The sequence below is a fragment of the Harpia harpyja genome, chromosome 16 (genome assembly GCF_026419915.1).
Source record: "Harpia harpyja isolate bHarHar1 chromosome 16, bHarHar1 primary haplotype, whole genome shotgun sequence".
Classification (NCBI taxonomy): domain Eukaryota; kingdom Metazoa; phylum Chordata; class Aves; order Accipitriformes; family Accipitridae; genus Harpia; species Harpia harpyja.
In genome coordinates this window covers 30943541-30966835 of record NC_068955.1, presented here as the reverse complement: position 1 = coordinate 30966835, position 23295 = coordinate 30943541, and the positions used below count along the sequence as shown (strand labels likewise).

Here is a 23295-nt window from a genome sequence, read left to right as displayed (position 1 = left end):
GAATAGATTTAGGACGTAGTGTTGCATTCAAAACCGTTGCTGTGAATCATTATACTCAAAAACACTAGAACTTTGTGCTGGCTCCAAGGATTGATTCACATATAACACCCTGCAGAATAAACTGCAGCCAAAGGTATCCTAGGAAGAGCCTTGGGAGGATGCCTCAGTAAATATTGTGATCAGTTTTTAAAATATATTTGGTTAGCATCCTTGTTATTGCTTTACAGTACCTGGACTTTTACTCTGAAGTGAAAAAGAAATATTCTGTATAGAGAACTAAACAAGACCATTGGGTCCATGCAGGAGCCACCAAACTTCATACAAATCCACGCTACAGCCAGTCGCGGCATCAAACTTTTGCTTGCTCTGACCGATGCCCTCAACTTCTGTTAAACTTGGAGAATTATTTGTCACATTCACAGACAGATGCTGGAGCCTGTGATGCCTGGGTTCCCATTTCATGGCTCTGAAACCCAGCTGATATTAGTAGAAGCAGCAGAAGCAGCACACTGTATGGGGCCTGAAAATTTGTACTTGAACTTTGCTTGTTCCAAGTGAAACTCTCTTGTAAATAATAAATAAAATAATTCATTCCACTTCAGTATTTCTACTGTTGAATCTATAGAAATCATTGACAAAGTTGGCCTGGCATGTATTTCAGAAGATTTCTCATTTTAATCCATTTGAGATGGTCCTAGGAGCCTGTCACGGAAAAGAAAGTTATTAGCGGTTTCTTGTTTTGACTTCTTGAATTCCTAAATCTTTTACTTTCTCACTGTCTACAATTTGGGTTTTGTTTTTCTGCTGCGTTGTCTCGGGTGTTTTCCTGGAGACGTGAACCAAGCTGAAATTGTGTAGCTGCTGCACGCGCTCCTGGAGTTTTGCAATGTAGACCTCTGGTTCTCTTCTGACACCTCCATATTATCTGCCAGTATTTATAGGACTGTTCATGTTATGTACCAGTAACTGTATTTGCAGGAAATGCATAAAACACCAGGGAAATAGTAATCTTTTTGGGTTTGGTTGTTTCAAACACAGAGATTTATTTTGACACCAAGTGATTTTTCTCTTTACATTACATTACCTTGGAAAAAAGTTATTACACGTTCAGTTGTCTTAAACTGTTGCTCAAGTCAAGAGCTGGAAGAGGTTGTCAAGGTGTCTCCAGGAGATGGTTAGTGACATTTTGAAGTTGGCACATGTGGGAGCTGAGTTTCAAAGAGTAGTGAGCTTTGTGAACAGCTGCAACTTTGCTCTTTTTAACTGCCTTTTACTTGCTTGAGTAACTGTACTTTCTATGAAACTAAGTAAAGCAATGGTGAAGGAAATTAATGTAATGACTATAAAAATAAGCGAAGGAGAAAAAGGACATACATGACTTTAGTGTAACTTATCTTTGACATGCTGATCTGTTATTTTTCACTGATATAAAGGTTAAATCCATTAACTGGTGGTCTTCCAGTGAGGACAGAGAGCTGACAAGGCATGAAGTGCTCGGGCCAGCAAAACCACAAAGTACTTGATCTTTGAAAGTAGAACTTTTCTTGTCAGCAGCAAAAATGACTTGACTTTCATATGTTCCCTCTACATGTGGGGAAATGAACATAAATTAATAGCTACAGTAATTTCCTCTGGGTAAATCTATCTAAACGATCTTAAATATGAGAATGTTGAAAGGCTAATGGCTTGAAAATCTGACATGATGAACATCTACAGCTGTTTGTGAAGTCAAAGGGAGGACTGGGTGCTCACTGTCTTTGAAAATCAGGTCACAACACCAACAGCGTCTTTATACAGAGAATCCCCTTGATTTCAGTAGAATTTACATAAACTTGCAGCAGGATAACAGCCTGAGGTACCAATGCTATATCCCGAGTTTCTAAAAATTACAAGGCTTGGAAATGATTGCCTTGTTTGCCTTCCGAGAGGTGTTACACTACGGGAGGGGTGTTTTTATCCCCAGCTGTTGAATGCATCAGTGTTTTGCATTTATTCTTAGGAGTGAAAGAGTATGTAGATCTGAAGAGTAAATTGTAGCAAATGAACAGCTGATTTGGGTTTTGCAATTCATGTGTATGAACTCCCCTTGCTAGAATTACCGTTCAGTGATAAAACAAACAAAATTGTTCATGTCGAAGTGATTGTAATTTTTCTGTGTCACAAGGTATTTATAAATCTGTTACACAGGATGGCTATGTTTTTATTTTGTATTTATTTTATTATATTGTCTGCGAGGAAAAGGATTTCTTGTCAATACTGTCACGTTATTGGATAATCTTACCAGAACATGCATTTAAGGGAAATAATATTTTTTAAAGACTTTAAGATTTGCCTACACTGTATTTGTCCTAATGGACTCTGTGCTTGTGTGTTTTAATGGTCCAGACCTGGCTCAAAATACAGCTCTTGCTTATTTTCTCAGCTTCTTATAGGTTAGCCGTATCAATGATTCACTCAAGATACAGTCAGATAATCAAAGTGACCAAGTCAGCAAATTTTAGGAAACTGCTGCCCAGTAATGGTTATGTACTCGCATCCAGTCTTTCCTAACACCAAATAAAATAGATTAGCCATAAAGATCCAATTAGCTTATTTTAATACATGGCTATTTAAATTTGAGTTTGCTTGCCCCCTCAGCTGAGATGTGTAACCATGTGCAAATTCCTCCACCATTGCAATGAGAAGTAAAATGGGTTCATTTGAACTACTAATTCTTGTACTCAGCAGACAGCACTCTTGCTCAGTGACTTGCTACCAGCTGCTGTGGTCTGTGTTGTCGATTCAAAGGAATAAGTGATTATGGCTAGACAGCAAAGCAACAACAACAAAAAACAATCAAAAGAGAAAAAAATATGTATGTTTTCTCTCCTTCTTGTTTGCCCTGGGTCTCTGTAACGTGTCAGCCATCAGAGAGTATTCACATATATTTCCATTTTTAAAATTGATTTACAGTTTGCAAGAGGCTGAGAAGCAATAAAATCTAAGCTTACTTAACACCTGGTAGCATTTACTACAGTCCAGAAACTTCAGACTAATATAAGAGGGAACATAATTTTGATTTAGCAAGAAGCAGGATTCATGAATTCTCCATCCACTGTGACTAACTTATGCCTTTGGGAAAGTTTCTTAATCTCTATTTTTACCTTAACAGATCCACATGGAAAATTTCCATGGAAAAGTTTCACAGGAACGCATTGAACGTATTTATGAACTTTGAAAATTCTACGTAAATAAAAACAAGTAGTCAGTGATTGGTAAAGACATTTAAATGTTAACCCTAAAGAAAACAATTTATCTGCTTTTCTTTATGCAAGGTTCCTTAGTTCTCCCTGAGGTACTGCTTAGTGAATGCTGAATAAAAGAGAGTAGTGCTTTGCTTTGTTTACAAATTGGAGATTATATACCTGCATAATAAAAGACTGCTTTACCAGCGAGCATCTCTTCCCCTTCTTGAGCATCCACCTCATTTGCGTGAGACAAGCTGGATAAAGATAAAGTGCACGTTTGGCTTGACAGCAGAAAGCCTTCCCGGTTTTGATGAACTCTGTCTTTTAACAACAAACTTCAATAAATTCTTATTTTTAAAGACATGGGGTCTATGTAATCCTTAGTTTGAATAATTAAACTCTGTAAAAATCTTGTTGTGTAACTTTCAAGTAAGCACCAACCTTAGTAAATGGATATTTATGGCTCTAAGTAATGAAATGTGAAATATTCCTGATCCTGAGGAATAAATTTTGAGACAGAAAATGGTCACATGAAAAAATGTTAGTAAATATTCCTGTTGGCATGAAAAGGAGAACATCTGCTAAAGTCACGAGTGGTTTGTTGCCTGAGTTAGCAGCAGGACAGCCTACAGCTGATTAGCTATGGCTTGATAAGAGAACAGGAGTGCAGTGGATAGAAATGTTTGTCATTTGAAGTTGCCTGAAATCACTCTAAAAGCATTTAAAACATGATACTTCACTTTTTAATTCTTTCCTTGGTATCTTCAGAAACTGCTGTAATGACTGCTTAACTATTAGTACATATCCAAACTGAAATATATGTGCATGAAATTTCCTGATTTGATCTTGTCTTCACTAAAGTGAATTTCCTACCCAGAAATGCACATAAGCACGTACAAAACACCTTCCAAAATCAAGTTTAAACGTATATTTAGGGTTTTCCACATATGCTGAGGCAACACTGAGATTAGCCAGGATATAGATTTTGCATTCTTTTAAGCCTGTGTTGTGGGTCTGGTCTTGGAGAGCTGTGATGCCAGTATGAACTTTGGAGCACAGGCTCCAAACAGTTCTTGCCTGCTTTTTTTCTAAACTCACTTTGTGCATGGATATCTCTGATTTAGAACAGATCTGGCAATTCAAACATCTTTGAATCTCAAATATCCTACAGTTAGGTTTGGTGTAAGGGTGAGGTAATTATGGATGCCAACATAATTAACCTTGGATGTCTGTTATGTTAATTCTTAAAGATAGAGATTCTAACATGTGGAAATAGGAATAACCTCCAGTATGTATTTCACTGTTTTTCTCGATTCCCTGCACTCTAATCCAGAGGAGGAGTTTTGCCTGTGAGAGCTACCATGATAAATTGACCATTGACTTAAGGAAGAAATGTTTGACGACGAGGGTGGTGAAACGCTGGAGCAGGTTGCCCAGAGAGGTGGTGGATGCCCCATCCCTGGAGACATCCAAGGTCAGGTTGGACGGGGCTCTGAGCAACCTGATCTAGCTGAAGATGTCCCTGCTCATTGCAGGGGGGTTGGACTAAACCTTTAAAGGTTCCTTCCAGCCCAAACCATTCTATGATTCTGTGACTTCAGTTGTTGCTCCTGTGAGATCTGTATGAAAGATTTCTCTCCTCTCTGAAAAGAATCCTTAATGTCTATATACAGGTACATTTAGTAAATACTCATACAGCAGTTTAAGCATTTGGCCACTGATATAGCATATTGTTTTAAGGTGACATATGTTATCGTCCCAAACGGCACATGCCCTGACACTGAACATTTCTCGGATGGGGAAAAGAGAGGACCTTCTGTTACTACGGGGTGACGTGACAAGCGTCACATTGTGCGGGCTGGGATGATGACTCAAGCCACAACTGGAGGACCCTTCCTGGCTTTGCTGAAGTTGTGTGGGAAGAGGATCTACCTGCATCTATCTAGCAGGAGGACGGGAGCTTTCTCAGCCCAAAGCCACTTTCCCTCTCTGTCTCCAGGATCCTGGCCTTAACAGGCCATGGAGATGCAACTGCCTGCTATTTGACAAATGAGCCTATCAAAGGTAATGCTATACTGGCTAAATAGTAAAAAGAAAGTTTGTTATCCCTGCCTTATTCAGTTTTGTGGGTGAATAAGGGCAGGCTTTTTTACTCTGAGATCCTAATTTATATTTTGTCTAAGATGCTTCATTTTGGCACAGATCTCGTGAGAGTTAAATGCTAAATTCCTCCGAGAGGAATATAATTTTTTAAAAATGATACATATTTTTATATATGGAGAAAATCTATGCAGACAGCACATGCATTTGAACAAGGTAAGTAACACTTGCTTTTCCATAGAATTTGTGACTGACACACACCTCTGAATCTTCTTAGGTCATCTGCACTTACCCAGCTTTGCCCTTAGCAAAAAGTGTGGTAAATGATCTACTTCTCTGATTATTTCTGAAAGTGTATGGGTGACTTCTGATTTTCAGTTTTATTACTACCTAGATACAGTAAAGAATAACAGTAAGTCTTACCTTATCTGTAGTACATTTGACAGTGGATAATGGATCTGTTGTCCAAAAAGCCAAACAGGACTGGAAGAAGAGATGCAGAAGAGGACACCGATCCATCCAGTCCGTAAGAAAAGGACCGTTAACGTACTATCTATCTACTAAGCACACTATTGTGTCTTCATTTCTTTGTTCTACACTAAGATCTGGTGGCTCCAATTTAAAAAAAAAAAAAAAAAGAAAAAAGTAGCAAGATTGCAGATATAGATGGCAATTTCAGAAAGCACGGAGATACTTCATACAAAGAAAAAAGTTAAGAGACTGCAATTATTTAGTTTAAAAAATAGATGTGTGTACAAATTAATGAATTCTATAAAACAGCATAGTTTATCACAAGAGTTGGGGAACGTTCAGCGAAAGCCAGAGGTATTGTATTTAAATTCCAGTTTTTCTTTGTTGTGTTCTATTTTATTATTCTCATTTATTTCAGTTAGTTCAGACAGTAAATTCAATTGATTAAAGGCTTTCAGCGAACGAGGGCTCAATGTGAAGCAAAGGCGCACAAGTACAATGTCTGCTCACACCCAACAATAACAATGAAGAGATTCTTCGTTTAAAAATGACATTTGTAGCTGGAAGAAGCTGTGGCAATGTGGAGGGACAGCTGTGCGGTGGTGCAGCCACTCTGACGCGTGCTCGGGAGTGAGCACAGCTCTGGGGAGGAGGAGGAGGAAGGGTGTACCTCAGCTCTGGACTAAAACACAGCCTTCCTTCGGGGTTTCAGAGCAGATTAAGCAAGATGTCTTTGATACTAACCTGTAAAAATTCTTGTAGTGGTTTACGCACATCACGAAGCCAATTCTAGTTCTGTTGCTTGTTGTCTCTGGTAAATGAGTGCCAGTGGAGCAATATAACCAACCAATGTGATAACTGTAGAGGTACCAATGGAAGATGTGATCTGGAAGGTCACGATTATGTGTAATTGTCATGACAGTCCAAGTACAGCCAAGTTCTTAAAATAAACTATTGTGTAACTGTGTCATTATGCATGTAACCTGAGGAGGAAATGAATTAACCATTGAAATCAGAACATGCATATTACAAATCACAAATTTATCAGAAGAAAAAAGAAAGACATTCCAACTTTCGATACAGGAAAATTAGATAATTTATTGTTTAATGTTTGCTATATAATAAGAAGTTTTGCCTGTACACTGATTTATAGAAGAATTATTTTCTTCAACATGAACAAGGTAAGGAGGCAAAGTTAGGGAAGACATTTTTCCTCTCTTTTTTTTTAATAGCAAGAAACTTGCAACAAATGACTCCATGGTAATTTACCTATAATGGAAAACGAACAGATTTATTTCCTTATCAGTCATTAATTTAAAAAAGTATTTTATCTTGGAGTGCAAGGAACCTAATAAAAATTGACACAAAGTATTTATATTTAAATGGCTTATTATTTTAAAGGGCACAATGATCTTACATCATGAGATATTCATGTATTTTACACCTCTTCCAGATCTGTGTCTAACTGGTGCTTTTAATGACTCCTGTTATTCTTGAAGGATGTAAAGAACTGCTGGAGAAATCTATTCACAGTCACAGGAAAGAAATTTCTGCATTAATTTAACTTTACATTGGCTTAAGCTTAACAAGCTGGCTTATTAAGGCCAGCTGATTAACCATTTCTGAATAAAAAGGGGAAAATAGTTACTGAAGAGGTATGGAAGCAAAGTACAAAAATGGGATGAAGATGTCAAAACATCACACCCCAAAAGAGCTTAGGAAGTGCGACTTTGAGAGTATTGAACAGAGCATAGAAAAGGATTGGGAATTCAGTAGTGAAGGTCTTACGGGCAGGACAATTTAAGAGAGCGAGGGGCTTGAGTTCTTATCTGTAAGCAAATACGTTCTTAAAAATTATTTAAAAGATTTAATTTGGCCATGAAAGTGCTTTTTATGGGTTTTAGTGAATGTGCAAAAAAATTCTAAATAAAATTCCTGGCTGATTTATACAACTTGATCTTTCTGGAAACATATAAAAATGCCAAGGAATATGTAGGGGTTTTTTTTAACAAAATATTTCACTTTTTACCTCACGTACAAGAAATCTGAGTTTGGAGTCTGCCACATTATTGCTTTAGCCCTACCCTGATTTCTGTAATTCAGCTACATGCAGGTTCTGTTTGATAGCAGTTTCAAAAATGCTGTAATAAGTCTAATAGTAAAGTCTAATGCTGAACTTGCATTCAAAATTACCAGAATGCACTGAAACCAGGTCATTAATCTAAAATAACGAGAGGTTAAAAAGTCCTTGAAAATTCTTTTGCCGTGAATAAGAAACATGGGTTTCATCCTGCCTAACCCTCTCAGCCTACAAAGTGTTAGCTCTCCAGTCTAATATAATTAATAGTCAAACACAGCCATGAAAGAAAGTTCCCCAAAGCTGCAAAGTTGTGTAATTTCTATGAAATATAGAGATTTGCTGTTGCTGTACTTACTTTCATACGCTTTTGGAAAGATAAAGCGTAACAGACAAAATTTTGTAATATCACGTCCCAACTTAACTATGTTTTTCAGGCAACTGGTTATAGTTGGAGTAGCTGCTTCATCCCAGTTTTCTTAGCTCTTACTCAGCTGAAGCTACTGAAGGTCATCATAATTTTTTTTAAAGGAAGAATCCTAAACATGTAGAATCTGAAAATGTATTTAATTATAGATAAAGCTTTGGCAGGACTTAACTCATCAAGGTAAAGTTTTCGACATCACAGTTAAAAAATTGGGGGACATAAATTTGTGCTTTCCTGATGTCTCCATCAGTATTTATAACATACTTGAAGGATGCCAAATTTCTCTTGCATCTTATGTATGACAAAGAAATATATCAATTTAATTTGGTCATACTTCGGGACTTTTCATTTGAAATGTGATGAAGATAGTATATGTTAATTAGACCCCAGTAAAAATATGGATGCAGAATTATGCACTTCATGCAGAGCAGCTGTCAGCTATTGCCACTGATGTAAGTAATTTTCATTTGCACTTTTTGTACACTGGTCATTGCATACAATACTGAGGTTTGAATTACAGCATAAAAAGGAATGAAACACTTTTCAATTTTTATTTTTTTTTTATGTTGTTCCTGTTCACCGTTTGCAAGTTTTTAATTGTAAAACATGCTGTAGATGGAGTTTTTCTTCTTAGCACTGCTGTCCTATTTTCCCCATGATATCCCCCGGGGATCTAACATGAGTTTAAGTAAGTCCATTTTTTCTCAACTGACAGAACAAATGTTCAGATGCTTTAAAATTTAAAGAGCAAAATGTAGGGATGGGTAAATCAGTTTAGAAGAGGTAGGAAATTCCCATTCAAATCAAATAGCCTTCTTTCTGTTTGCTTGCTTGCCTTCTGGGTTGTTTTTGTTTGCTTTTAATTTCCTATAACGATGTTACATTTTGAGAGCTAGGCATTCCCAGCATCCTTCCTTATATCTAAAAGGAAAGAACTCCATGTATTACCAAGGACTTGCAACCAGTAGGGAGAATTACGTGTGAACTTTGCCAGTGAATGCACCTATGTGCGTAAGACCTCTTGCATGAAAATTATTTTCATGGCACGCAGTTTAATGTTCATTAATATTTATGAGGTAACGTAGTTGCTCTGTGTATATTAAAGAATATTCTCCTTTTCAAGGACGTTTCTTGTTTAAAAAGAGCCGATTGAGAGCTACCATAGTAAAAAGTTTTGTAACTATACAAAGCAGTTCAGAAATTCCAAAAGTGACTTGCTGAAGTTATATAAGTTTATTTTCTGTTCTATTTACTTTGAAATGGCTTATACAGAAAAAATATAGTGAGAGTCATTGTTGTTAAAGTTCAGTGTGGCATTGTGCCTAAGGGTCAACTCCTTCAAGTGGTCTAAAATCCATATTCTTGCATGGAGTAAGTTGAAATTTGCACTAAGTGGCATTATTGATTCAAAATCAGTGTCATTTGGGTTTGGGGATAAAAAAAGTCAAAGACATGGCAATTTTAGGATGACATTTCACCGACTACTGGTCCTAACTTTGTTGCATCCATCAAGGACTCAGACTACGGTTCTCACATCTCCCGATCCTTTCAGCGGCCTGGCGGCGATCCTAGTTGGAAATGAGTGTTTCCCAAAGCGAGCTGTCGGAGATTCAGCCCGCTCCATCACAAACTGCGGTGCGTTTTTTGGGGATTACCTGTCGAGCCGTAGCTGCCCCCCTGGATTTGCAGGTACGTGATGTCTGAGAAGATGTGGAGAAGCGGCGGCGCGCGCGAGCGAGATCAGCGAGTCCCATGCGTTGCCCGTGTACTCCCCACTGCATCCGTGTCCACGTCTCCATCCAGGATTCCCCTTTCACCTTGAGATTGGTGGTCCCTGCGCCCACCCCACGCGTGGATTTCCTCACGGCTTCAGCCTGACGCCTTCCGTTCCTCTGGGAAATCAATGTGTCAGTAGAAGTTTCTGCCTTCTCGCCACGGCTGTGGTGTTCACCCAGCTGTGGAGTTTGCGGTTGAGGAAGAGGAGGAGGGGGGGGGGGGGGGAAGAAAGATTAAAAATTAAAAACCCAAGATGATTGAGTAGGCAGGGACCAGCGCTGGCTGAGCTGCCGGCCAGCCCTCCGGGCCACGGGGACTGACCCAGCCCCGCCGCAAATGCGGGTATCCCGGCGGGGTGCCCCTCGCCCTCTCGCTTCTGCGGGGCCGTAGCGGCAACCGGGGGAGGAGGGCAGCGCCGGTGCCGCCTCTCCCTCGGCGCGACCCGCCCGGTGGCGGCAGCAGCAGCAGCAGCGGCAGCGGCGGCCCCTCGGCGGGAGCAGCCGGTAAGCGCGGCGCCGGGCACCGGGGCGGGGGAGACGGGGGCCGGCCCCGGGGCAGTGAGGCGGGCGCTGCCTGTCTGAGCGCGGGGGGGGGCAGCTCTCCGGCCCGGCATCTCCCCCCCCCCCCTCCAAACCTTCCCCCCTCAAGCCTGGGAAACGCGGCCCCGCCGAACCCGGGCGACGGTGGAGGTGGCGGCAGCGAGGCGTGAGGGGAGCGCTGTCCCCCGCTGCCGCCTCACAGCTTCCCGCCTTATCTCGCGCCCTGTGACAGGTAGGCACGGCCCGGGGAGGGTGGGGGGGACGGGGACGGCGGCCGCCGGTTTTGCCCCGCGGAGTGTGTGTGTGTGAGGGGGGGTACGGTCCTGCCGGGCGGCGGTTCGAGGGATCGGCTCTGCCCCGTCCGGGGGGTCGGTGGCTGCCGCCCCGCCTCGCCTTGCATGGAGGCAGGTGGAACCGGGGAGTCGGGGGGGGGAGCTTCGGTAAGGGACCCCCCCCCCTCCCTCTGGAAGCCCGTGAAGCTGAGCTGCCTGCAAGGCGGGCTCCCCATCAACCCCTTGACTTTGGCGGCGGAGTTTCGTTAGCTCGGCGGGGCGGGCGGCGGAGTTCGGCACCCGGGGGTGGCGGGGGGGGGGGGGGGGCAAGAGCTGTCGGTCGGCTGGAAGGCGGCAGCCCGGGGCTGGGAGCGGTGAAGCGGCACGTTTGGGGCTGGTGAGGTGTGTGTGGGGGGGTGAGGGGGGTGTGGGGCTGTGAGGAGGTGGCTGAGGGGGAGGACGAGGTGTGGGCTGGGCAGGTACCCGGGTGGACCCGGCTGTCAGGTATGGCGTGTGGGGGGGGGTGTGGGGGTACAAGCGCGTCCTGACTTTTTTTCTCAGAAGGAAGAGGGCAGGAAGGCAGAAGTAAGCAAAGAAGTAGGGAACGCTAAATCCTCGCTCGAAGCAGGGCGACCTTCCCTCAGCGCGAGTTTGCGTGACTCTGCGGGCAGGTAGAGGGGCGGCGGGATGAGGTAGGAGAGGGGAAAGGGATCGGAGGATGAATTTCGGGAAAGTGCTTCCCGAGGGCCCCACGGAGTAGTAAAAGCAATGGGAAATTGAGTCGACTGCTGGTGAGCTGTTGGCATGTTTAGTCCGAAACACCTGTGTAAGCAGGCCTTGCTCTTTAATGCAGGAGAAGTCACAAAACCTCCCTGCAAGTAACTGAACTCACCCGTGAATTTATTCTTCTCCCGGAAGTTTTTACATCCTTTCCTTTTTTAGATCTTCCTTTTCTCCTTTCCTGTGGTATTGGCTCTGTTTAACTCCTCTCGGAATAACCTGCCTTGTTGAAGGGAGTCTCTGGGCGGGGGGGGGCTGGAAATAAAGTCCTCAAAAACAAATGCTATCTTTGTTTAAAGCTATTTGTGGATCAAGGTTGTGACTTAACTGTGAAATAGCAGGGCTCTTCTTTGCTCATATTAAAACCACAGTAACACATTAAAATAATCAAAGTCTTGGGAGGTAACTAGGCTGAAATGCAATTCAGCAGTGTGAGACTTTAATGTAGGTTTTACAGTACCTCATCTCTCTTGTGAATAAATATATAATTAGTGGTAGGCCTTTTTGCAGCTTTTCTTTTTGTGTTTTACTTGAAGAAGTACTTCAGGGTAGAGATTATAATTGATAATACTTTTAGTCTTTCCCACTTTCTTCCTGAGGTCTTTAGCTATGTCTTTAGGTGTTTATGTTTGTTACGGTATGCTGTGTTATTTTTATTGGTACAGAACGTTACTTTAAAACCTGTTGTGTGTTGGCGGGTGGATTAGATTTCCTGTGGACCTGTCTGAATTAGACTTGTGATTGCCTAATTGCCTGTGATTGTGAAGAATGAGAATCAATAAACAACGTCGTCCTTCTCGTCTCGTGTTCCTCTTATAATACATTTGTATCACCTAGCACAGCGTGGCCTTAATCTGCTTGTCATTGTGGAACAAGTAATAGAGAATAGCACATAGCACTGTTATACCTGAGGGAGTACATAGACAAAGCAGCAGTGGCTGTTGCGTGGTCTGTGTGGAGCATGGTCTTTGGGCTCAGTAAAGCGCTGATGAACAGCCCACCTCCTGTCTGCAGTGGGAAACTGAGACCACTTCCACATCCACCAGCTTAGATGTAATAGGAGACAGCAAGAAAATGGGTTAAAGTATGGATCCATCCTTTTCAGGTGTCTGTTCTGTTTAAAAGTTGTAACTACAATTAGTGAACGGGAGTACCTGCTATTACATTTTTGGATCTGTTGCTGGATACCATCGTAAGAATTTTCAGACTTGGGTGTGGATCTGAGTGGAAGCTGACAGGTCCTCAGCATCTCTGAAATGTAGTGAGTTTAAACAGACACCTATGTACATTTCACAGTTCCAAGACACTGAAGTCCCAGCTGTCCTCCTGGATGTCATAGGATATTAACTTTGCCCATATCTCCTATGTTAAAAATCCAAGGACTCCAGTTAGGCCAAATATGTTAATCCCCCAGAAATCAAATGAGAGCAGAAACCACAAAGAGAGCATAGGGAAACAGAGATGTTGTCAGTGCTCAGTTCCTTGCAGTGTCAGGAGGGGGTGAGCAGGTTAGCCGGATCCCAGTTAGGAGAAGCCCTCCTGGTCTTGTAGAAGGAAGCAAAATGTCCTCAAACGGCCCTTGTGAATAGGGGCAACACTTTTCCCAGTCCCAGATTTGATGGCCCGTATGATCTTACATATATTAGGTATAAACACCACCCAGGCATTTGCAATGATTTTCCGCAGCACCTCCAAACTACAGTGCAGCTTTGGTATTTCTTCTTCAGCCACAATTGGTCTGATGGTTTAGAAGAATTAAGTTGAAAAAAGTAGCAGCTGAACTTAGTAGCCAGGCTTGAAGACTGGCCAAATGCAGCATTATTCCTGTGCATCCTTTCCAGGTGTTTTGCTGTAAACTAGAATTCAAAGCCCATGAAGATACGGCTGAGAGTCAGGGCCATCTGACAAATTCTTTGCATTGATTCTGACTAGGTCTTTTGATAGCCCTTGTTTTATCCCACAGCATTCATGCTTTCCCCTGCTGTTAGGTCCGGAAAAAAAAAAATTTTAATTTCTTCAGGTTGATTATCCCCTGCCTCCATCCCAACTTTTCTCTTTTCCTCACACTTGTGCTTCTCTGTCTCTCAGCTGAGGTTATTCAAGTTTTCTGTTTTCCTTTAGCTTACAGATTTCTCAGATGCTGTAACCCCCGGGTTACTTCTTAGATCCCCCTCTTAGAAATAACTTTGACTCTTTCTCACTGCGGGCTGCTCGCAGCTGGTGGCCAAAGCACTTTCTGAGTAGTTTGCGTCTTGGAAGTAGTACTTCTCTTCCTTGCACTGTGTTCCTGCAGTGGGTGGTCCTGCGGCTTTAGCCTTTTAGGATATGCGTCAGGTAAGGTGTCTGTAGGGTATCTGGGATGCGAGGAAGGAGGAGGGCTGGGAGGCATGGTGCTCCTCCAGATCAGCCAAGAGTGGTTCAAGAAGAGAAAGTGAATTATGCAAGAGACTTCAGTGGCTTGATCAAATTTCTTTCTTAAGTTTCATTGGCAGACTTAAATTTCACTGCTTCTGAGGTCAGACTATTATGTTGGGGAGTCTGATGAGCGTTCACTGTGTAACAGAACTGCGAGTTTCCAGAGAAGCCCCTCAGAGCTCCAGTGTGACATAGGTCTTCCCATCAAAGTAGTTTTCCATTAATGAAAAAAGTATGCACCCTAGATACTGTGAACTCTTTGGTAAGGATAGTAAAGTTATTTGTCTTCAGCCTTTTAATACTTTTTTTGACCTTTGCTTATTTCTTCTGTGTTATTCATGTCTCTTGCATATCTGAAACATCTTTGCTTGAAACCTACAGGATCATTGCTCTATTTTCTAACGTCTCAATCTCGTCCTAATCAAAAATGTAAATATATGCATAATGATTTGCATGTCATTAACTTCAGAAAAACACTGTCATGCTAAAATCAATGTTTTTTGGAATCTAATTTTCCTGCCTGCCTGAGAAGTAGCACCTGGAATTCACAAACCAAAAATTCTGAAAATATAAACTACTTTCAGCACTGCTGTTTACTTTCTGCATTTTTCAGTTCAGCCAGGAAAGAACAGTAATTTAAAAATACGGTGATGGTGATTTTTCTAACCAGTTTCTCTCTTCAGCCGTTATACTTCAATAAAAGGCTTCATTGCTTTTTTATGTAAAAATGAACAAACTTAGCATGGTATATACTTACACTCAACTTGCCAGCACCGATCTTGTGATCATTTATGAACACAGCATCTAACACATTACAGAAATTTCAGGGAAAGTACCTACACCTGTGGACAGGTACTTGCAGATCTTGAGGAATACAGGGAAACCAGGAGAAAATGATGTGATTGGAGCTAGGGTAGCAGTGTAGCTGACCCTGGATTTCAGTTTCCCTAGCACAGAGCTTTGTGTATGAACTGAAAGATCAGGCTGTGAGTCTCTGTATGGAGCAATCAGTAGACAAGGGTACAACACAGGTGCTTTGCCAGCAGTTTACACAAGTGTTTTTGCTTGATGTCAGAGATGCTGAGACTAAAAATTCTTGGGTTCTTGCTTGGTTGTGGACATGATTGTCACTGGCATCTCAGAGATGCTGAGTATATGTATTTGACACAGTCATTCTATCTTTAAGATTAAGCAGATGAGGTTTAATTCATGTTAAAAAACTAGGGTCTGAAATGAGCCCTTGATATGCATCGTTTGCTCAGAACTTAGGTCTTGTTTTAATAGGCTGCCTTCAAGTCAGTGAGTCTGTAAGCCAGCACAGGGTTACTTTGGATCAGATGCCATAGCGTGGAAGGGCTATCCCTATCTGAAAACGCTCACAGTCTTTGAAAACAGGATTATCAGCAGTACTGCAAATACTGTGTGCTGCTGGAGTGCATTACACTGTTGGTTACAAACGCATATTCTGGACTCCTTAGGAGCAAACAGAAGGTGCCACTGTTACTGATGATTCAATATAGCAGCTTTAACGTGTCTTTTCTTTCAGGAAGGAGGGGAAAACAGTGTACAACATTTCTGTTGCTACAAATAAAGACCTACTTCTAAATGGTAAGATAAAACATAAGGCAAACTGTGGATCAGATTTAAGTTCAAATTACGTTTGAAAAAGCATTTTGATTTTCTTTGCTATGACATGTTTAGCGTATGGTTCTGTCTGATGTCTGAGATATGGTAACTGTATTTCATGCTCAACATGGTTTCTAATAAATTTCTGTATTGGAAATAAACAATATATGATCTCTCACTTAAAAAAACCCCAAACAAACCCTTTTTCTGCAAACCAGCTAAGTTTTTAGAAACCAGGTAGGCTACTGTGTCTTTTTGATGGAAAGAAGCATGGGAGAGAAATGCACCCATGTTCACTCTTGAGCATTTATTCTTCTTGTGTGTAGGGTCTGTTGTAGCATATGGGGAAATGTGCATCGTGCTCAGCAGTGTGAGCGTGCTGCAAAGAACTCCATAGCTATGCATGGTTGAGCAATAGGGTGCTTAATGAGAGGATGCTGAACGATGCAAGAAGTGTTGTGCCAACGCCTTAGAGGCACCAGAGACCATGCCTTTACAATTAAATAAAATAGGCCAGTGGCTGTTCTCCGTCCCCGAGGCCACATGGCACAGCACAGCTCCCTCCCGCTCACCTGGGCTCGCTTCCTTTCCAAAACAGAGCTGCAGTGACCAGACTGTCTATCGGAGATGGAGCCTCGGGTCTCTGAGTGCCTGAGTTGTGCCCGTTCACTCGCTTTCTGGGATCCTGGGGTGAGCAGGCATAAAACATGCTAGCGAGAGCTCAGGCAATTAAGTCGCAAACAATCTCTGGCCTATTATGTTTACTAGTAAAGCTGTAGCTGTAATGTTCAGGACCTATGGTGTCGTTCTTCTGAAACTGTTATTGCACTTTCATGTAGCAGTGGTTGTCGTATATAATTGATTTAAACCATTTCATTCCAGCGTTTGGATTCTAAATGTCTCTGGTTTAGGTTTTGGTAACACTGTTATACTTAGCCATGTACACCGGTTCATCGTTGCAATTTCAGATTCATAGTGCATGCGTGCTTTTTGTTTAATTAAACTTTACTGACAAAATATCAGCAGAGCGAGTACTTGACAAAATTTGAGAATTGTAATGAGGATGCAGTCGTTATGGAAATACGGTTCTGGGACTAACATCCTTGCAATTACAAACAGAGGATATTTACTCTGTCTGAGTAAATTTTGAAAGTGAACCTCAGAAAAAACACTTAGTTAAATGGTATTTTTATGTTCAACGCTGAGACTGTGAAGCTATGAAACCAGCAGTTTAAGTTCTAAATTTAAAGTTTAATCACCAGAGTATAACAGAGAATATGTTCAACAGTCCTTATTCTGATTATCAAGATACTCCTCCTTTAATTTGTGTTAACACTCAATGGAAATATTTTAAATCATCCAACCATTCCACCGTCATGACTTTTACCTGGGGATGCAAGAAGAGGCTGTTTATTTTGAATAGTTTGTGACTTCTGCAGATCATCCTTTCACATTGTTAAGTCTCAGGTAGGGAGATCTGTTACTGGGTCATTTACACAAGCCAACAGTCACTGATGGACACAGTCACAGCTGGAGTGAAGCCCAACTAGAGTACTGAGGGAAAAAAGGGTAGGTGAGAAAAAGAAACAAAGATGACATATTAAAGAAGGAGAGAAGTAGAGATGGAGAGAAATGACAAAGAGTGAAGCCTACCACAGTTAAAATGATGCATTACGTTAATCATAACCAGAGAGAAAGTGTTTGCTGACCTTAATGTGGGACATGTAGGTAAAAACAATCAGTGGAAAAGGCAATAAGAGAAGTGTCAGAAAAAGTCCTTAAAATGCCATGTATTTAATCCTGCTGGTAAGAGAATCTCTGTTGCTGGTGAAAACTAATGTCTCTGTTTCCCACCCCATAAGAAATGTAAAAATCTTTCCCAAATTTAGCTTTACTACTTCTACACCCTTTGGCTTTCTGCATTTCTGGTTGAACTGGTGTTCAGTTTCTTTGTTAAGCTGTAAAAGTCACAGTTAGTCAATTCTGCAGCTGAAAGTCTATGTTGACTTAAGTATAACAGACTCAAAGTTACTTACCCCTTCTTGGAAAACATTTTAAGTGTCTCTTCTCAGAATTTTTTTAATAAGAAATCTGGATCAGTTGTCTTGGTAGCTTAAGGTGTCACTGACAGTGCATTATACACTGGCTCCAATCTAATTTTTAACCAAAATGTAGGCTATAATTAAACCAGGCATATAATTAAAGAATTTGAGATATGACTTTTCTGGGTACGAAAAGATGCTTTTGTAATGAGAAAAGCCTGTGCTCAGATCCCATCAACCTAATTTAAAAGGACGGCTGATTGCAGAAACTGTGATGTGCAGTAGGCTGTTAGTGAATTTTGTTGATGTTCCTCATAGGTATATTTTGAAAGCAGATTTTCCAGTGAAAGAGAGTGATGTGAATAGGGTGTGTCACTGGAAACCATGTTGCATTTAGGCTAATAGTCACATTTTGGTTAAAATTGTTGTGTATTAGCATTTTCCCATTTCCCCACTATTTTCTAATGTTTTACTGACCACTGTAACGTATGGAGTTTTTTTTCAATTAATCAAAAAGAGTGCACTGAGTTCCTCCGCCATGTAATGCCCCTTATGCAGTTATGAAACCGGAGGGATTCCCACCTGAGTCGTGCCCCACTGCCATGCTGCAGACGAGGAGGAGGAATCGGAAGTCTGCTGCTGCCACTCGCCTCCTCTCTGGAGAGGGACTTTTAAAAGACCTGAGCTGATGAAAAATGTAGTGTAATAAAACTTGTACCACTTGCCAGCCTTCAGGTTACTCCCAGGACATGTCCTTATAGCTTTGATGTTAGCAGTAAGAGTAAATTTTAAACTGGCAGGTAACTGACCTGTGGAAATCTTCCACCAGCTGCTTTCCAATTAAGTTCCCCTTACAGCATGTCATCACTGTAGCAAGCTCAGTAATTTGGCCCATTAAATTAGTCTAGCGTGTATACATATCTGTAGCCATTATTTCTGAGAATAGATTTTTAAGTACGCTATAAGTGATTGTAGCTGTATGAAACATTGTGTCTCTCTTAAATGATATCTATCCAATTAGACAGTATTCTCATAGGACATGACTTTGGTGTAGTATATTGTTATTAGTTTTGTTATTATACATTACTTTAATAAGACTGCAGAATGATCCTACCATCAGTGCAGTGGACTGTACGATTTCTGTCTTCTCCAGGAAATATTAAGATAGGATTTTCTGAAGCATATTATAGCTTGAAAAATGTAAGCAAGATGATACACTTTCCTACTACTGATAGTGACATAGCCTTTGCTACCCTTTGTCTCTTCCTAGGAATAATAAAAAGAAATGTGGCTGCTGGCCAATTATTTTTTTTTTTTTTACTTTATCCTTGGTTGTTTTATATATTTTTCAGTAAGAATGTCTTGTATTAACTCCCACAAGCTGGAATTGCTGTGGGAGCAACAAAAGTTGGTGTGTACCCAAAGACCTAGTTCGGCTTAGTCATTGCCCCTCTCCTATCACATATTGTTACGCTGTTCAGATTAGACCTGAAAAAGTTGAAAAGTTTAAAATGAAATGGCAATGTTTTTTTGTAGACAAGGCTTGTCTACCTGTCTACTGTAGGCAATTGCAGTTTATAAGCATGTAATTCGTATTAGGATCAGCAAGATGTGTCAGCTGTGGGCTCCTGAAAGGAGGGATCTAGATGGGGACTCAAGCAGAGACACCTTTTTGGTTTTTTCACTGCCTGCTATCATAATGAAGCGGGGCGAGGAACCAAGGCAAAATTGTGGCCTGTACTGAACAGCTTACAGGGCTTTACTGCTTTAAAATACATTTAATTAAGGGTTGGTTTCAATTCACCTAACTTTAGTGGTTTAAGTGCCTTCAGTGGTGAATAGAGAATGGTCCTTCTGAAGATCCCTTCTTTCCATGTGGCTCAGTCATCTCTGCAAGGGTGACTTTCACTCTCCCGCCTGAGCTCGCAGTGGTGGCCGCTTGGCCGGGATGGCAGACCTGGCTCCTGTATCCCATAGAAGTCTGCATTTGTGCTCCGGTGACTCTCTGGCTTGAGAGGGGAGGATCTGAGGAGCTTCCAGGTGGAAGGCTGGCTGCTCTGTTCGCCATCATCTTCTCTCTAAAATGGGCCTGAAACCTGCTTGGGAAGTCAACAGCCCACAGAAATGTAACGCTTTTCCCATTTCTCACTTTCAGCCCTGTTAGAGCCTCTTCGATCTCTCCGCTCCCCATCAGAAAGCACAAACTCAGCAGGAGTGAGAAGCGGTCTGCAGGCTCACCTTCGTGGGCACCAGCCGCCATACGAACGACTGCTCTTGGATGCAAGGTAAGGTCATATGGGGAAGAGGCTTCTCACATGAGGGAAGAGAGATCTCAAGGTCAACACTAAATATCCCTCCTGGCCGTTCACCCCACAGAGGTTGTCTTGCACCTGCAGATGCTGTTTTTTCTGTTTCCTTTCCCTTGGCTATAAGTCTGAGATCCCCTCAGTGCTGTCCTCTGTGTAGTTACAACTCTGTGAGGGATGACAGCTGGTGACAGAGATGCAACCGTCCCTCTCCTCCTGCAGTCTGACCTTAGTTTCAAAGTTTCCTACGACTACCACTGCTGCTGATAGTCGCTGCATACCATCTTTACAGTTTGTCCTCTGATGTCTGCCAGCTTACCAGCCTGTAGTTGAGGTGTCATCTATGCTTTGCAAACACCACGAGCACCACCTGCAAAACTGAACTGGACATACCATTTTTCCATCTGATGAAAAAGCATTACAGAAGAAAAAACGTGCTTTTTTTTTTTTTTTAAATGCTCTTGCTGTGTGAACCAGAAAAGTGTGCTTCACCTTACCATCAGCATAGTGTTTATCTGATAGCGAAGGTTACCTCTAAACAAATATTTGAAAATGTTATCAAGATAGAACTTAGCTTTTGAGAAATTTTGCTTTTTACTCTGGCCTTTACACTTTTATAGTCAGGTTTGGAAGGTCATGTTTTTGTATCACTGTGAATGCTCCTTAGCTTGTCAGTCATCTGTAAAATGAATGTGCAGAACAAAGCAACGTGAAATTTTTAGACTTCAAAACCCGTGAAAAACATTTGAGGAACAAAAGTGTTTATTTTACATACTTCGAGGTCCTCAGCTGGTGTCAACAGCTCTGCTGAGGTCAGTTAGTTATGCCACCTCAGAGCCGACTTCAAATCACAAGCATTAATGCAAAGAGCAGGCACTGTGAAGCAGCCTTTAAATGCCACATGGAAGAAAATATGTCTAGATCCCTAAAAGATCCATACTACAAAAAACAGTCCAAGGTAGTATTTTGCTTTTTTACATTTCTCCTTTCTCCTGTTCCCCTTCCTATGATATCCCAATAATGCTGTATTCTTTGTTTTTTCTCCCGAGGAGAGTGATACCTCCCACACAGCTGCGCGATGGCAGTGCAGTGGCTTATATCCCATGGAGTTGGATCATAGTGTGTCACTGTTTCTTTGGTTTCCAGCGGATTATATTTCTAATCCCAAATGTCTATATACAACAGCGTTCTTGTGTCTGATGGCTTTTCCTCCTTCCCTTCTGTTGAGGACATGATCTTCATTTTTAATGAGTTCTTGAAATAAAAACCTTCCTTATGTTTCAAAGGCAGAAAAGAGAAAGAGGAGCCTTTTTTAAAGTTCAACTGAAAACTTAAACACTTCCTTGAAATTTTCTCTCCTGTGGTAATCCACCTATTTGGTACAACTTTCTCTTCTGTCAGTAAAGCTGGACTAAAACTCTGAGGATTACTATGAAACTTTCCTCACATGAGATTTTAGATTCACAAAGAAGGTGTAAAACTCCATGAAAGAATATTGCGTAGTGAAAAATTACATGTGTAGTTGTATATTCATTATATTCATATTTATTGATACCTAAGATTCTATACTTTTTAACCTGAACTGAAAATGAGATTGTGCTGAGGTCCTCAGATATCAACATTTCCTTAGTGGTTATCTAGGAGTGTAAAATGGTCACATGAAGTGTAGTCTAATTAATGGCCTTTTTGTCGTTTATGTTGCATATCAGTGTAATCGTTAACCCAAGCCTTGCTCCACAATGTCATTGCAAAATATTTTGTTCTTATTTTTTTCCCTCTTAGCTCTCCTACCATTTGGCTGCAGCTGAATTTTTTTGTGAAATTACTGTTCAGTCTTTCAGCTTCTCTTCAGTTCTGTCAACTCTTACTTTGAAACCTACTTTTTAATATCTTTCTTTTTTTTTTTTAACTGCTTGAACTAGATGGTAGCTTTAGCTTTTCAGTTTGGAAATTTGGGCTATTTTTCTTTTTTTTTTTTTTTTGTAAACAGTTTATTCTATTGTAATCTCTCAGTAAGTAATCATAAATCATAATATTTTAAAAAGTTTGTCGAGTGAGAAGCATCACGTATACAAACTTTTAAATATGTCATCTCTGAAAGGCATCTATTCAACTGGTGACCAGAAGAGTGAGCAAGATTCCTTGTTTTCCAGACCTTTATTTATATGCCAGCTGGTTAAGAGAGAAGGTCTTCAGATTTCCGTGTAAATATTACATCTTTCCCTGAGTAATAAAGAAATTCTGTGATTGTAGAATTAGATTCACAGATGCAAAACAACAAGAAAATAAAGCTCAATATGAAAATGAACAACAACAAATTTCATTTGTGCTTTAGACTCACTTTCTATTGAGTCTGTGGAATCACATCAGTGGGAGAGCTTGGGTCCCTTTTGGCCCTTCAGCTGATGCACAAGTTCTTGATTTCCTAAACATCTTATGTTTCCGTGTGCTCAGTCTCTATGCTTCACCCACAGATTAATTTTATCAGTTTCTCACAAACTGTATACAAATGTTGCATTGCTAGTTGCAAATATATACAAAAATGTTTGTGCTCCAGTAGCACCTAGAGGTGTTAAACGGGTGGCTTTTTGTCCTGCTACGTACAGTAGAGAACATTGGTTTTTGCCTTGAAAGCTGTCTGCCTTAAAAATAATATAAAAATGGAGTGTAAAAAAACCCAGCAATAGAGCTCGAGAAAGTAATCAGTATATATAATCCTGGTGTAATAAAGTATGGGCATAATTTTGTCAGTTCAAACCATGCTAATGTTCTTTCAAAATGAATTAATAAATTTGTATGAAATACTTGAATACTATCATGCATTTAGAAAAAGTCATGTAATCGTTGAAGCAAGTTTATTAGGTAACCATAAATATTGGCTGTAATTGGCTGCAGGGAAAAAAAAAACCCAAACATTTTGTACATATTTGCTTCATGACTATCTTACATACTTGATATTTCTGTCATGTGAAAGTCTGAGAGGTTGGTGCAGTGGATGCCACACCTTATATGCTACCTGTGTGTGTAAGGGTTATTTGGTTAATGCTTATTTTTGTTTCAGACTTCTTAGGGAGCTTGTAGAGTCTCTGTCACTGAACACTTGTAAGAACAAGTAAGAGATGCCTTTTGGCATATACCTAGGTCTACTTTTGTCTTGCTTAGGGGCAGAGAATGCACTAAACACCTTCTTGATGTCTGTTTGGCCCTAATTTGCCTGGTATTCGATCTATCTGAAGT

General features: G+C 40.9%; 1 protein-coding gene across 7 annotated transcripts in view; it reads left to right on the top strand.

Moving 5' to 3' along the window:
• The first annotated feature begins 10769 nt into the window (after nt 1-10769).
• Nucleotides 10770-23295, top strand: part of SHANK2 (SH3 and multiple ankyrin repeat domains 2) — a 365392-nt gene continuing 352866 nt past the window's right edge. For all 7 annotated transcript variants that reach the window (XM_052810983.1, XM_052810982.1, XM_052810981.1 and 4 more), the window contains exons 1-2: nt 10770-10849; nt 19908-20037. The gene's annotated coding sequence lies outside the window, so the exon portion shown is untranslated. The remainder of the gene's footprint in view (nt 10850-19907; nt 20038-23295) is intronic.